Here is a 16,699-nt window from a genome sequence, read left to right on the forward strand (position 1 = left end):
AAGCACAGTGGACCAACACCAGCAGATGACATGGATCCCCAAATCAACACAGACTGTGGAAACTTCACACTGGACTTCAAGCATCTTGCAGTGTGTGCCTCTCCATTCTTCCTCCATACTCGAGGTCCTTGGTTTCCAAATGAGATGCAAAAGACTTTGGACCACTGAGCAACAGACTAGGTCTGTTTTTCTTTAGCTCAGGTAAGACGCTTCTGACGTCGTTTGTTGTTCATGAGTGGCTTGACAAGAGGAATACGACATTTGAAGCCCATGTCCAGGATCCGTCTGTGTGTGGTGGCTCTTGATCCACTGACTCCAGCCTCAGTCCACTCCTTGTGAAAGTCCCCAACACTTTTGAATGGCCTTTTCCTGACAATCTACTCCAGGCTGCGGACATCCCTGCTGCTTGTGCACCTTTTTCTTCCACACTTTTCCCTTCCACGTAACTTTCTATTAATGTGCTTTGATAAAGCACTTTGGGAACATCCAACTTCTTTTGCAATTACCTTTTGAGGCTTTCCCTCCTTATGGAGGGTGTCAATGTTGGTTTTCTGCACAAATGTCAGGTCAGCAGTCTTTCCCATGATTGTGATTCCTACTGAACCAGACTAAGAGACCATCTAAAGGCTCAGGAACTTTTGTCTGATTTGTTTTTTTATTTTTCCGACTAGTACCTATGGCTCAGAAAGGAATAAGGAATCCAATATTTTACAGATGTCACAAAAAGTAAAATCGATCGGAAACCTTCTTTTGAAAACACTTGCCCTAAGGACAACCAAGACTTGATTTCCTCCGCTTTGGAGAGACTTTAACTCACTTCCGGTCACATTTCTGGAACAGAGAGTTAAGACATTGCAAAAAAAAAAAAAAAAAGCCTAACAGGAGTTCTCACAATCCATATGCATTGTGACACGTGCAGGGGCGGACTGACCATTTGGAAACTCGGGCACTGCCCGAGGGCCCGGGGTCAGTAGGAGGCCCCATGAGATGCCCCTGGTACCTTTATCATAGGCTTTTTTGAGTTTGGGCAAGGACACAGGGGCCCCATGATCCCCTATTGCCCGGGGGCCCCATGAGTTGTCAGTCCGCCCCTGGACACGTGTTAATGTAAATTTCATTAATCAGTTACCGACCTTCTCTTGTAGATCCACTACTACAAGGTGGCCGTTCTGCACAGAATTGATTGCTCCTAGATGATAATACCTTCCTGCCCAGTGTCATTAGTACAGTGACAGTGCATACTATTAGCACTGATCACTGTAATAATGGCACTAGTGATGTCAGTGACAGTTACCACAAAGTGTCAGCTACTGTTAGATTGTCTTGTTATAAGTCGCTGATCGCCGCCATTACTAGTATTGAAAAAATAAAAAATTCCAGTATATATCCCATAGTTTGTAAACGCTATCACTTTCACACAAACCAATTAACCCCTTTACGCCGGCCGCATACAAATGTGCAGCCTCCCGGAGTCTGGGCCTAGACGCCGAGCGGCCGCACATTTGCGTTCATGTAACAAAAAACATATGTGCTGAGAGCGCGCGCCCTGCACGCTCCCAGCACATGTGTGGTACTCACGGAAAGGTCCCGGTCTGCTCTTTCGATCAGGACCTTTCCCGATCATGTGACCTGATGTCACATGATCCCTAAACCACGCCCCACCCACCCCGTCTCCCGGCGTCTGAAACTCTTAAAGGGCCGGGAGGCGCCGGCGGGAAGGGGTTAATATACACGTATTCTGGATTTTTTTTTTTTTACCAAAGACCTGTAGCAGAATACATTTTGGACCAACATTTATTAAGAGGTTTCATTTTTTTGGGATATGTTTTATAACAGAAAGTAAAAAATATATATTTTTTTTCAAAATAGTTGCTTTTTCTTTTATATAATAAAAATTAAAAAAAACACAGTGGTAACCAAATACCACCAAAAGAAAGCTCTGTTTGTATGAAAAAATGATATAAATTCCGTTTGGGTACAGTATTGCATGACCGCGCAATTGTCAGTTAAAGTAGCGCAGCAAAAAATGGCTTGGTCATGAATTGGGCAAAACCTTTAGGGGGGCCAGGGGTTAAGGCAGCCTATTGGAAACAATGAGCTGCCAGCATAACAGAATATCCAAAATATTGCATTTGCCACAAAATGTTTGATGCACTGTGACATACAATGGTGCGTTGCCTTAGCGTTCGGGGTGCAAGTTAAACTGTATGGCACTGCAATGAGTCAGAACATGTATTGTGCACTGTGGTAACACTTGCGTTAATGCGTGCATTCCTGCAAAGCATAGATGTAAATCGACACTAAAGGAAATTTGCCATATGAGAACTATGCAGGCCCCCATTGTTGACCTCCTTCATGAAGGGGCCCTGTGTGGCTCAGAAGTGTTGCCTTTGTTGATATGATGTGACCACTGAATAAAGCTTTGAACCCATTTGGAAAATCTCTGGTGTGTTGGTGACATATTTGCTGCTTCAATCAACACACAGAGCGCTGCTCGGGATCAAGCCCTCATGTGTGCCACCATAGGAAGTGACTTCTTATGGTGGCACATGGAAAAAAGGAGAAGCCCAGAGCACTGGTGGGGGGCCCCTGATAAGGAGGATCGGGCTCCTCTGTGCAAAACCATTGCACAGAGCAGGTAAGTATGACATCTTTGTTATTTTGAAAAAAATTATTTATCCTTAACTTTAACAATTTTTCTTTTCATAAAGAAAAACAAAAAGAAAAATAAAATCATAGTACCAAAGCAGAACCCCTTCAAGGTACAAGCACAAGTGTGAGAGTTCTCAAGACAAGCAATAGGCCGTCACCAGCCTCTTAATATCAGCTGTAGGGTTCAAGCCACAATGCATACAAATTGTTACAAAACAAAATCAAAATAACAAAACAAAAGTAAAATCAGGAGCAGAAACAGAAGCCACATCGGTAACACAAAATGAATACATATTCAAGGGTGATATCCTTGTGTGTCTTCTGGAAAGCAGTAGTGGCACAATCCCAAAATAATACACGGAAAGCACTGATGTCAGTAAGAACCAGGGGCGGACTGACCATTCGAGCACTCGGGCACTGCCCGAGGGCCCGGAGTCTGTAGGGGGCCCCATGAAATGCCCCTGGTACCTTTTATAGGCTTTTTTGAGTGTGGGCAAGGACACAGGGGCCCCAAGATCCCCTATTGCCTGGGAGCCCCATGAGTTGTCAGTCCGCCCTTGGTAAGAACAGTGCACATTTGGATTCCAGAGTAAGAAAAGGAAAAAAAAATGGGGGGGAGGAGAAGAGAGAAGGGTAAAGTAAGAATTAGGAAAGGAAGATGAGTAAAGTAAAAGTGGTTGTCGCATTCAGCTAGGCTGCTGTGCTCATCAGAGAATAAACATCCCCTTTGCCAAGCCCATCCATGAATAGCACTCCAATCCATCAACTGTGAGCAAAGGTGGGGTGATGATGACGAGTGCAAGGAAAATGTATTTTCTTTTTCAACTTTTTTGTCTGAGTATCGCTGCAGTATACACTATATTGCCGAAAGTATTGGTTGGCCTGCCTTTAAACGCACATGAATGAGTTGGCCCGCCCTTTGCAAATCAACTCTTCTGGGAAGAGTTCAGGAGTGTGTCTATGGGAATGTTTGACCATTCTTCCAAAAGCACTTTTGTGAGGTCAGGCACTGATGTCGGAGGAGGCCTGGCTCGCAGTCTCCACTCTGATTCACCCCAAAGGTGTTTTATCAGGTTGAGGTCAGGGCTTCTGTACAGGCCAGTCAAGTTCCTCCACCCCAAACTCGCTCATCCATGTCTTTATGGACCTTGCTTTGTGCACTGGTGCGCAGTCATGTTGGAACAGGAAGAGGCCATCCCCAAACTGTTCCCACACAGTTGGGAGCATGAAATTGTCCAAAATGTCTTGGTATGATGACACCTTAAGAGTTCCCTTCACTGGAACTAAGGGGACCAAACCCAACCCCTGAAAAACAACCCCACACCATAATCCCCCCTCCACCAAACTTTACACTTGGCGCAATGCAGTCAGGAAGTACCGTTCTCCTGGCAACCACCAAACCCAGAAGCGTCCATCGGATTGCCAGACAGAGAAGCGTGATTGGTCACTCCAGAGAACACGTCTCCCCTGCTCTAGTATCTGACGCTTTGCATTGCACTTGGTGATGTAAGGCTTGGATGCAGCTGCTCGGCCATAGAAACCCATTCCATGAAGCTCTCTACACACCGTTGTTGAGTTAATCTGAAGGCCACATGAAGTTTGGAGGTCTTTAGCTATTGACTCTGCAGACAGTTGGCGACTTCTGCACATTGTGCACTCCAGTATGCGCTGACCCCGCTCTGTCATTTTCCGTGGCCTACCACTTCGTGGTTGAGTTGCTGTTGTTCCCAGTTACTTCCACTTTGTTATAATCCCACTAACAGTTGACCATGGAATATTTAGTAGCAAGGAAATTTCACAGATGGACCAATTGCACAGGTGGCAACCTATCACGGGACCACACTTGAATCCACTGAGCTCCTGAGAGCGACCCGTTTGTTCACAAATGTTTGTAGAGTCAGTCTGCATGCCTAGGTGCTTGATTTTATACACCTGTGTCCATGGAGGTGATTGGAATACCTGAATCCAATGATTTAGAGGAGTGTCCCAATTCTTTTGGCAATATAGTGTATGCTTGTCTGACACATGTTTGGGCCCACTTGCTGTTGTCTGACTTACTATCTCTGCTGGAAGTCTATTCTACTTTCTAGGATATTGGTTTGGATATCACCACCTTTTGAATTTACTATAGAGATCTCTGCGATTCTCTCAACACTCAACCCACTGGGATATTGTGGACTGGGCACTCACAACCATTATCAATTAGTCACGACACATTGACTTATGTGTGGACTATATCTGTTGCACTTTATTGTATTTTGCACCATAGTATGTTATATACTACATTAATTGTGCACATTGAGACACTGGTTTTAAAGCACTCCAGCACTTTATTCATTGATGTTTGTTTTATGCATTATTTATGATCCCCCAGCGCTGCACCCTCTGCATATATACATTCTACGATTGGTTTTGAACTTTCCCCGTTAGGTTGAGGTCATGTCCCCGTGTTCTTTATCTTAGCTTCATACTGAAAATACTGCCCCCATCTCTATTCATCCCCTTGATGTATAGGGTGTATAGGTTTCAGTCATGTCTCCCCTTTCCCTTTTTTCCTCTTCTGTACACTTGTTCTCAGAGCAGCAAAGTGGTTTAACGTGACAGCCAGGCAACCAGCATTTTTTGAACATTGACGTAAGCAGTCGCAGCTTCTGTGTCTGCTCTCCACCAAGCTAACCCTGGGCTGCAGAGAAGTATGGATTTTAGAATCCTTTATGATGGCCGTGTTCTCCTTACAGAAACTCTGTGTATCTGTGGACACAGAACCTCCTCTGATTTTATAGGTATTTCCTCTCACCCCGCGCAGTTGCAGGAGGAAAGCATAACAAGGAGGGGTCGAGGGCCCGGGGTCAGTAGGGGGCCCCATGAGATGCCCCTGGTACCTTTTTCATAGGCTTTTTTGAGTTTGGGCAAGGACACAGGGGCCCCATGATCCCCTATTGCCCAGGGGCCCCATGGGTTGTCAGTCCGCCCCTGCTTATGAATTAACCATAACATCTTGTTTTTCACCCGTTTCAAGGTTTACCATCTCTGAGCCTCTTCCTTCTTCTCAGCCTCAATTTATACAGAATTTAGGAATCACAAAAATAAAGTCATTTTGACATCTTTAGTGACTGGTTGAAGAGCAAATCCAAATAATACACCAACATTAAGTGAGATATTAACACCAAATTAGCAAAAAAGATGAGGAAGATTTGTCATACTCCAGACAGAATAAAAATAAAAGATACATAAATATGCGTCTTCGTGTGTTATGTGTATTTTAAAGTTAAACTGCAGGCAGCTAACAGATGGAATACAGATATAGTAGCAGCTTTACCTGCCAAAGCATTTATTTTTCTGTCTATCCATTCCTAAGATTTACACAGCTCTGCCACACAGCATAGTACTGTCTGGCAGGGCAGAGACCAGATTTTACTGCAGTTAAAGCAGACCTTCGACCTAAAGGTCATGTCATGCTGCTCTGCCTCCTCCCTCTCCCTCTGTTTCAATTGTAAAGCAGCTCCTCTGCCTTTCTCCTCTGTGCATGCGCAGATGTGCCACAGGGCTTTGGGTCCTAAAAGAGCCCTGTGGGGCACAGATGCCCATGTGTTGGTTTCCCTGACCATCTGTGCATGTATGGGGTTTCCTGCACATGTGCAAAGACAGCTAGTAGGAAAGTCCCAGACCTTTCCCGTCTTTATGCATGCGTAGAAAGTCACCTGTGTGTGTGCAGATGTGCCATCGGGCTCTGCCAGAACCTGAAGCCCAGACAGAGCCTGTTGGTGTGTCTGCGCATGTGCCACAATGGTGGTGTCAGAGGTAGAGCCACCTGAGAGGCTGACTGAAGTTTAAGTAACACTTACAGGCCTTGTCCTTCGCCCAACATGTGATTGGATAATGAAAGGGGAAAAAGCAGACCGATGAGGTCATCTCTCTGTCATTCTGTTCTCTTTCTTCTATTTCAGATATTTATGATCTATAACCACTTAGCAACTGCACCATAGCCAAAAGATGGCTACAGCGCGGTCGGCAAGTTCTGGGAGGGCATCTATATATGTCCTCCCAGAACCACGCCCGGGGACTGCATGCGGCACGCTCTGTGACACAGCTGCACACAGATCACGGTAAAGAGCCAATCACAGCAGCCCTGTATCCAATCACTGCTGATCATAATGTAAACAAAATTACCAGTTATCGGCACTCCCTGTCACAGCGAGCCAGTAACTGGCCTGATTATCAGTTCAGCCCCATCAGTGCCAATAGGTGCTGCCTATCAGTACTGCATATCAGTGCCTCCTCATCAGTGCCCATAAGTTCAGCCTATCAGTGCCCATCAGTGCCTCCTCATCAGTGCTCATAAGTTCAGCCTATCAGTGCCCATCAGTGCCTCCTCATCAGTGCTCATAAGTTCAGCCTATCAGTGCCCATCAGTGCCTCCTCATCAGTGCCCATCAGTTCAGCCTATCAGTGCCTCCTCATCATTGCCCATCAGTTCAGCCTACCAGTGCCCATCAGTGCAGACTCTTCAGCGCACATCAGTGAAGGTGAAAAATTACTCATTTGAAAATTTTATAACAGAAATTAACTAGTTGCCGACCGCAGATAGCCGAATGACGGCTGCACTGCGGCCGGCCAGTTCTGGGTGGACGTCATATGACGTCCTCCCAGAACGCGCTCTCCTGCGCGCCCCAGGGGGCGCGCACCCGGCGATCTCCGTGATCGCTGTGTCCTAAGGACACAGCTGATCACGTGATGTGGTAAAAGGCCAATCACAGCGGCCTTTTACCACATGATCAGCGGTGTCCAATGACACGCTGATCAGAGGGAAATGCAAGTGCCGGTTCTCGGCTGCACTTTCCTCACGCTGTCAGATCGTGAGGAAAGTACTGCCGAGAACCGGCAGTTTTCAGAGCGAGGATCGGCACCGATCATCAGGGCACTGATGATCAGTGCCCTTATGATCGGTGCCCAGCAGTGCCACCCACAAGTTCCGCCCACCTGTGCCCAGCAGTGCGCCCACTAGCTCCGCCCACCTGTGCCCAGCAGATCACCCATCTGTGCCCAGCAGTGCACCCACCTGTGCCACTCTGCAGTGTCACCCACCTGTGCCCAGCAGTGCCACCCACCTGTGCCCACCCACCTGTGCCCACCAGTGCCACCCACCTGTGGCCACCCACCAGTGCTGCCCACCAGTGCCACCCACCAGTGCAGCCCAGCAGTGCTGCCAGTCAGTGCCACCAGTCAGTGCCCAGTGGTTGTGCCAGTCAGTGCCGCCAGTCAGTGCCCAGCAGTGATGCCAGTCAGTGCCGTCTATCAGTACCCATCATCAGTGTCACCTATCAGTGCCGCCTATCAGTGCTGCATATTAGTGCCGCCTATCCGTGACACCTCATTAGTGCTGCCTATCAGTGCCGCCTATCCGTGCCACCTCATTAGTACTGCCTATCAGTGCCCTTTAGTGCTGCCTATCAGTGCCCATCAGTGCCACCTATCAGTGCCCATCAGTGCTGCCTCATCAACGCACATCAGTGAAGGAGAAAAATTACCTGTTTGAAAAATTTTATAATAGAAACAAAGAAACTTTTTTTTTTTTTCAAATTTTTTGGCTTTTTTTTTATTTATAGCGCAAAAAGTAAAGTGCCCAGTGGCGATTAAATACCACCAAAAGAAAGCTCTATTTGTGAGAAAAAAATGATCAAAATTTCATATGGGTACAATGTTGCATGACCACGCAATTGTCAATCAAAGTGCGGCAGCGCTGAAAGCTGAAAATTGGCCTCGTAAATAAGGGGGTATAAGTGCCTCGTAGGCAAGTGGTTAAGAAAAACATTTTTTTCACCAAAAATGTTCGGTCTTTTTTAGTTTGTTCCGCAGAAAATAATAAACCCCAGTGGTGATTAAATACCACCAAAATAAAGCTCTATCTGTCTCAAACAAATGGCAAAAAATGCCATATGGGTACAGTGTTGCATGACCGCGCAATTGTCATTCAGTGCGAGAGCGCTGAAAGCTGAAAATTGGCCTGGGCAGGAGAAGGGGGTGAAATTGCCCGGTAGGCAAGTGGTTGAAGTCCAGCTCTGAGAATTAAACAAAATCTGACCTTGCAGTAGGGCCCCTTTGCACTGCAAGGTTTAAATGCTCATTAAATCAAGGCGGCGATGAAATGGGAGATGTAACATTGGAGAACTCTAGAAAGTACAGCAAAGGGCAACCAAACTGATAAGAGGCATGGAGGAGATCAGCTATGAGGAAAGATTAGAGGAACTGAATTTATTCTCTCTTGAGAAGAGGAGATTAAGGGGGGATATGATCTCCATGTATAATACATAAGGGGGGGTTGATCTCCATGTATAATACATAAGGGGGATATGATCACCATGTATAATACATAAGGGGGGATATGAGCTCCATGTATAATACATAAGGGGGGATATGATCTCCATGTATAATACATAAGGGGGGATATGATCTCCATGTATAATACATAAGGGGGGATATGATCACCATGTATAATACATAAGGGGGGGATATGATCACCATGTATAATACATAAGGGGGGATATGATCTCCATGTATAATACATAAGGGGAATATGATCTCCATGTATAATACATAAGGGGGGATACGATCAACATGTATAATACATAAGTGGGGGATACGATCTCCATGTATAATACATAAGGGGGGATATGATCACCATGTATAATACATAAGGGGGGATATGATCTCCATGTATAATACATAAGGGGGGATATGATCTCCATGTATAATACATAAGGGGGGATATGATCTCCATGTATAATACATAAGGGGGGATATGATCTCCATGTATAATACATAAGGGGGGATATGATCTCCATGTATAATACATAAGTGGGGGATATGATCTCCATGTATAATACATAAGGGGGGATATGATCACCATGTATAATACATAAGGGGGATATGATCTCCATGTATAATACATAAGTGGGGGATATGATCTCCATGTATAATACATAAGGGGGATATGATCAACATGTATAATACATAATAGGGGATATGATCACCATGTATAATAAATAAGGGGGGATATGATCTCCATGTATAATACATAAGGGGGGATATGATCACCATGTATAATACATAAGGGTGGATATGATCACCATGTATAATACATAAGGGGGGATATGATCTCCATGTATAATACATAAGGGGGGATATGATCTCCATGTATAATACATAAGGGGGATATGATCTCCATGTATAATACATAAGGGGGGATATGATCTCCATGTATAATACATAAGGGGGGATATGATCTCCATGTATAATACATAAGGGGGGATATGATCTCCATGTATAATACATAAGGGGGGATATGATCACCATGTATAATACATAAGGGGGATATGATCTCCATGTATAATACATAAGGGGGATATGATCACCATGTATAATACATAAGGGGGATATGAGCTCCATGTATAATACATAAGGGGGATATGATCACCATGTATAATACATAAGGGGGGATATGATCTCCATGTATAATACATAAGGGGGGATATGATCTCCATGTATAATACATAAGGGGGGATATGATCTCCATGTATAATACATAAGGGGGGATATGATCTCCATGTATAATACATAAGGGGGGATATGATCTCCATGTATAATACATAAGTGGGGGATATGATCTCCATGTATAATACATAAGGGGGGATATGATCACCATGTATAATACATAAGGGGGATATGATCTCCATGTATAATACATAAGTGGGGGATATGATCTCCATGTATAATACATAAGGGGGATATGATCAACATGTATAATACATAATAGGGGATATGATCACCATGTATAATAAATAAGGGGGGATATGATCTCCATGTATAATACATAAGGGGGGATATGATCACCATGTATAATACATAAGGGTGGATATGATCACCATGTATAATACATAAGGGGGGATATGATCTCCATGTATAATACATAAGGGGGGATATGATCTCCATGTATAATACATAAGGGGGATATGATCTCCATGTATAATACATAAGGGGGGATATGATCTCCATGTATAATACATAAGGGGGGATATGATCTCCATGTATAATACATAAGGGGGGATATGATCACCATGTACAATACATAAGGGGGATATGATCTCCATGTATAATACATAAGGGGGATATGATCTCCATGTATAATACATAAGGAGGGATATGATCTCCATGTATAATACATAAGGGGGGATATGATCTCCATGTATAATACATAAGGGGGGATATGATCACCATGTATAATACATAAGGGGGATATGATCTCCATGTATAAATACATAAGGGGGGATATGATCTCCATGTATAATACATAAGGGGGATATGATCTCCATGTATAAATACATAAGGGGGGATATGATCTCCATGTATAATACATAAGGGGGGATATGAGCTCCATGTATAATACATAAGGGGGGATATGATCTCCATGTATAATACATAAGGGGGGATATGATCTCCATGTATAATACATAAGGGGGATATGATCTCCATGTATAATACATAAGGGGGGATATGATCTCCATGTATAATACATAAGGGGGGATATGATCTCCATGTATAATACATAAGGGGGATATGATCTCCATGTATAATACATAAGGGGGGATATGATCTCCATGTATAATACATAAGGGGGGATATGAGCTCCATGTATAATACATAAGGGTGATATGAGCTCCATGTATAATACATAAGGGGGGATATGATCTCCATGTATAATACATAAGGGGGATATGATCACCATGTATAATACATAAGGGGGGATATGATCTCCATGTATAATACATAAGGGGGATATGATCTCCATGTATAATACATAAGGGGGATATGACCTCCATGTATAATACACAAGGGGGGGTATGATCTCCATGTATAATACATAAGGGGGGATATGATCTCCATGTATAATACATAAGGGGGATATGATCACCATGTATAATACATAAGGGGGGATATGATCTCCATGTATAATACATAAGGGGGGATATGATCTCCATGTATAATACATAAGGGGGGGATATGATCACCATGTATAATACATAAGGGGGGATATGATCACCATGTATAATACATAAGGGGGATATGATCTCCATGTATAATACATAAGGGGGGATATGATCTCCATGTATAATACATAAGGGGGGATATGATCACCATGTATAATACATAAGGGGGGATATGATCTCCATGTATAATACATAAAGGGGGATATGATCTCCATGTATAATACATAAGGGGGGATATGATCTCCATGTATAATACATAAGGGGGGATATGATCTCCATGTATAATGCATAAGGGGGGATATGATCTCCATGTATAATACATAAGGGGGGATATGATCTCCATGTATAAATACATCAGTGGTTCATATAGTGAACTCGGTGTAGAGCTATTCACCCTGAGGTCATCACAGAGGACAAGGAGGCACTCTTTACGTTTGGAGGATACGAAATGTAATCTCCAAACACAGGAAGGTTTCTTCACAGTGAGAGCTGTGAAAATGTAGACTCCCTCAAGAGTTGGTTCTGGCCAGCTCAGTTGATTGCTTTAAAAAAAAGTCCTGGATTCTTTCTTAGATACACAGAATATAACTGGATACTAACATTTATAGGTAAAGTTGATCCAGGGAATATTCAATTGCCTCTCAGGGGATCAGGGAGGAATTTTTTTCCCCTGTAGGAGAAAATTGAATCATACTTTGCTGGGGTTTTTTTGCCTTCCTCTGGATCAACTGTGGGTGTAGGGTTATAACTTTTTGGGGTTTTTTATGGTTGAACTGGATGGATTTTTGTCTTTTTTTCATCCAGACTAACAATGTAACTATGTAAGTATAGAAACTATATAAAGTTCTCAAATAGTAACACCTTACTCCTAACTCTGGCTGGTTCCAGCACCCTCCTCTTCCCTCTCTCTCTAGTCTGTGAGCAGTCCTTCAGCATCATCACATACAATGCAGGACTATTGACCCTGCATTCTATGTGGAGGAGGCAGGAGTGCGACCACGGTCAGAAGAGCCTTAGACAGAAGGGTGTGTGGAACCTGTCCTACCTCTGGAGGATCCTTGCTGGAGTGAGAAACAAGATAAGTATTGAATCTTCTCCATGCACCCCTAGACTGAACTGGCAGCTAACCTTTGTAGTGTAGGGGGACCCAGGGGCGGACTGACAACTCATGGAGCCCCCGGGCAATAGGGGATCATGGGGCCCCTGTGTCCTTGCCCAAACTCAAAAAAGCCTATGAAAAAGGTACCAGGGGCATCTCATGGGGCCCCCTACTGACCCCCGGGCCCTCGGGCAGTGCCCGAATTTCCAAATGGTCAGTCCGCCCCTTGGGGGACCCCACTGCAAGGATCATTCTAGGAGTTAGGCTTTCAAAGAAATATGAAGGCTGCCATTGCTGTCCTTTCTCTGATCATGATAGATGACTGCTAGATCCTCTGGTGTCAGTACCTTCCTTGTCACTGATCTGGAACAAGCATGTATACCAGGAAATTGAAGCTTCCTTTATTTCCTAGAAAATATCCCTCTACAATGAAATTATCATCAGGTTTTAGCAATATTAGCTGACTGGTTACTTTACTTCCCCACTACACATTTATTACATTTAGAACATAGACAGCAGGTGCATTTAATAAAGCAAAGTGCAATCATGTAATATTTAGTTTCATCACATCGCTTGCACCAGGCTGAGGAAAGGGTTAAATCGGAGCCGTTGCGAAGGACTACGGCGCTTTTCACAATGATCTTTTGCCTTAATGGCTAAAATATAGCAAGTTGTCATCCGTAAAACATTGGCAGATGGTTGATTACTGAACACCCCCTCACATGCACACATCCCCTATAGTGACAAGGCTGCTATGGAATCATTCTGCATTGTGTTGTATGATCTATAGTCAGTGCAGGCTGTCACACACATACCAGTCAGGGAAAATAACAGATTTCATCGCAGGAAAGCATCTGTGGCACTGGCGGTCCCTGGGTGATTCCATAGTACTTGTCAGACTGATATGAAATATAGCAATCAGGACAGCAAGGGGGAACAGGATGGCACTCCAATCCATTGCAGGAGGGAGGCTGATGAGAAGGGACAGACAGGCCAGGGATGCCACAGGGGATGCCATGCACACACAGGCTGCTGGTATAAATGCAAGAGGAGAAGGTACCTGGTGCAAGGCTGGAGATAGGTTATCCTTTGCAGCTCTTCTCCTGGGCAGGTACACAGCTCTGCGCTCATCATCCAGCATCCTCCTAGCTCATCCTCTTCCCCCCACCAGCACATCTGTACATCCTGCCTCCACTGCCCTCCTGTGACCCAGCATCACCCACCTTCCTGCACTTACCTGTCCTGCTGGTCACCAGCCTCCTGCCTTCCCTCTGCCTGGGGTCTCCTGGAAAGATTTGGTGCAGCCTGGGCTGGGAAGGGGGGCGCTGGAGGGAGGGGGGCACTCAAGGGGGTCCACATACACAGAGCACAAAATCATGGACAGGTGACAACAGCACTCCGCACACTTGTGTGGAGCAAAGACGATCGCGCAGGCAGATGATCGCATGTGTGTAGGGGGGGGGGGGACAGACTGGGAAACAGATGGGGTCTACAACAATTATTCACAGGCTGCGCATGTCTTGTTTGCTAATCCATTGGTTGCAGAGTCTTTGGGAATGTATGAAATTTCACATTTTGTAAGGAGAGATAGATAGATAGATAGATAGATAGATAGATAGATAGATAGATAGATAGATAGATAGATAGATAGATAGAATTACCTTAGATTGTACTCCCTTGAGGGTTAGGGACTGATGTGAATGTACAATATATATATGTAAAGCGCTGCGTAAATTGACGGCGCTATATAAGTACCTGAAATAAATAAATAATAAATAAATAGAATAGATAAGATAGATAGAATAGATAGATAGATAGAATAGATAGATAGATAGATAGATAGATAGATAGATAGATAGATAGATAGATAGATAGATAGATAGATAGATAGATATTGGAGAGAGTGAGAAAAGGAAAAGAAAGATAAGAGTAGGATGTAGATATAAAAGAGAGGGATAGATAGATGAGACAGGGAGGAAAAGAAAGAAAATAAAAGAGATAATGAGATATAGAAAGGAGAGGGATAGGCAGGGAGAGAGATGATATATAGATAGGACATAATCAGCAAAAAAAAGCCTCTGTGCAGGAAAATTGTTTAAGGAAAAATAGATTGGAGAGAAGAATAAAAAAGAAAATATAGACTGAATATGATGTAGTTATAAAGGAGAGAGAGAATACGAGAGAGATAGAATAGAGTGATGATGAATAAATAGGTACGCCATAATCAGCAAAGAGCCCTTTTGTAGAAACATTTTTTAAGGAAAGATAGATAAATTAGAGAGACAGAAAAAAGAAAGTATAGGATAGACATATAGAAAAAAGATAATAAAGGGAGAGGGATAGGATATAGAGATAGGTTAGGCAGGGGCGGACTGACAACTCATGGGGCCCCCGGGCAATAGGGGATCATGGGGCCCCTGTGTCCTTGCCCAAACTCAAAAAAGCCTATGAAAAAGGTACCAGGGGCATCTCATGGGGCCCTCTATTGACCCCGGGCCCTCGGGCAGTGCCCGAGTTTCCAAATGGTCAGTCCGCCCCTGCATATGTCATAGTCAGCAAAGGACCCTTGTACAGGAATGATTTTTAGGGTTAGATCCTGTAGACAGAGAGAGGAAAAAAAATGGAAGAAACAGTCAGGAAAAAAAAACAGGATAGAGATATAAAAGAGAAAAAAAAAGAAAATGAGGATATAGAGATAGATTAATTAGGGAGATATACAGATAATATATAAATAGATATGACAGCAAAAGGCATTTGTGCAGGATCCATTTTTAGGGTCAAATTCTGTAAAAAGAGAAAAAAAAGAGAAATTTCCTGCGACCATAGCTTGTAGGAAAGAAAAACGCTTGATTCCCCCATCAACGTAGTCAGTGTCGTTGGGGGAATCCCTCCCGCAAAGCTATTGTGTTCTCCATGTAGGGAAGCACTGGGGGGGGGGGTTGCTAGTGGCTATAGCTGCTGGAAACAATCACTTGAACAATCACATGAAAAATCCAAAAGGCTGGTTGTACCCAAAGTCATGCAACAATTGGGTCCGCCCATAAATGGTTCAAATCTCAGTCAGTTCCTGCTGAACCGGCCACGATTCAAAACATCTATGGCTGGCTTAAGGACAGAAAGAAATTAGGATAGAAATATACTCCGGTTTCCTCCCACACTCCAAAGATATGCTGGGAGGTTAATTGGCTCCTGTCTAAGTTGTCCCTAGTATGTGTCTGTATGAATGTAAATTAGGGACCTTAGAATGTACACCCCTTGAGGGTTAGGGACTGATGTGAATGCACTATATATACAGTGCATCCAGAAAGTATTCACAGCACTTAACTTTTGCCACATTTTGTTATGTTACAGCCTTATTCCAAAATGGATTCAATTCATTTTTTTCCTCAACATTCTACAAACAATACAACGTGACAACGTGAAAGAAGTTTGTTTTGAAATCTTTGCAATTTATTAAAAATAAAAAACAAAAAATAATATAGCTGCCAGACATGGGTCGAATTCCGAAAGAATTTCTCACCATTAGTGGGTCACAGAAACAGCCGATTTTCATGTAACCATCGAATTTGAGTGATTGGACATGTTGGAAATTTTTTGAAAAACGAATGAATTTCGAATCAATGATGGGAGAATCATACAAGAAATATATAAGCTGTGACCTGGAAAGAAAAGAAAATTCTTGACCACGAAAATTCTTTTCTGTAACATGGGGAGAAATTGAAGGCTTGGTTGGTTGAATTTCGAAATCAATGGTGGCACCATCGCTTTACAAAACCCACAAAATTTCTGATTTTCTAAAGAAAATTTGTTCAGAATTTGACCCATGTATGGCCTGCATAAGTATTCACAGCCTTTGCTCAATACTTTAAGTTAAGCACTGTGAATACTTTCTGGATGCACTGTA

At 43.5% G+C, this 16,699-nt stretch overlaps 1 protein-coding gene across 2 annotated transcripts in view; it reads right to left on the reverse strand.

Moving 5' to 3' along the window:
- C1QTNF4 (C1q and TNF related 4) overlaps positions 1-14,210 on the reverse strand; it is a 42,047-nt gene extending 27,837 nt beyond the window's left edge. The window contains exon 1 of one of the 2 annotated variants that reach the window (XM_089675823.1): positions 14,033-14,210. The gene's annotated coding sequence lies outside the window, so the exon portion shown is untranslated. Of the gene's footprint in view, positions 1-13,855; positions 14,004-14,032 lie in introns of those variants that run through there. The other variant, XM_089675824.1, reaches the window with a different exon arrangement.
- Positions 14,211-16,699: the final 2,489 nt, after the last annotated feature.

Source organism: Staurois parvus, unplaced genomic scaffold (genome assembly GCF_062004578.1).
Source record: "Staurois parvus isolate SC_StPar_1 unplaced genomic scaffold, SC_StPar_1.0 ptg000159l, whole genome shotgun sequence".
Classification (NCBI taxonomy): domain Eukaryota; kingdom Metazoa; phylum Chordata; class Amphibia; order Anura; family Ranidae; genus Staurois; species Staurois parvus.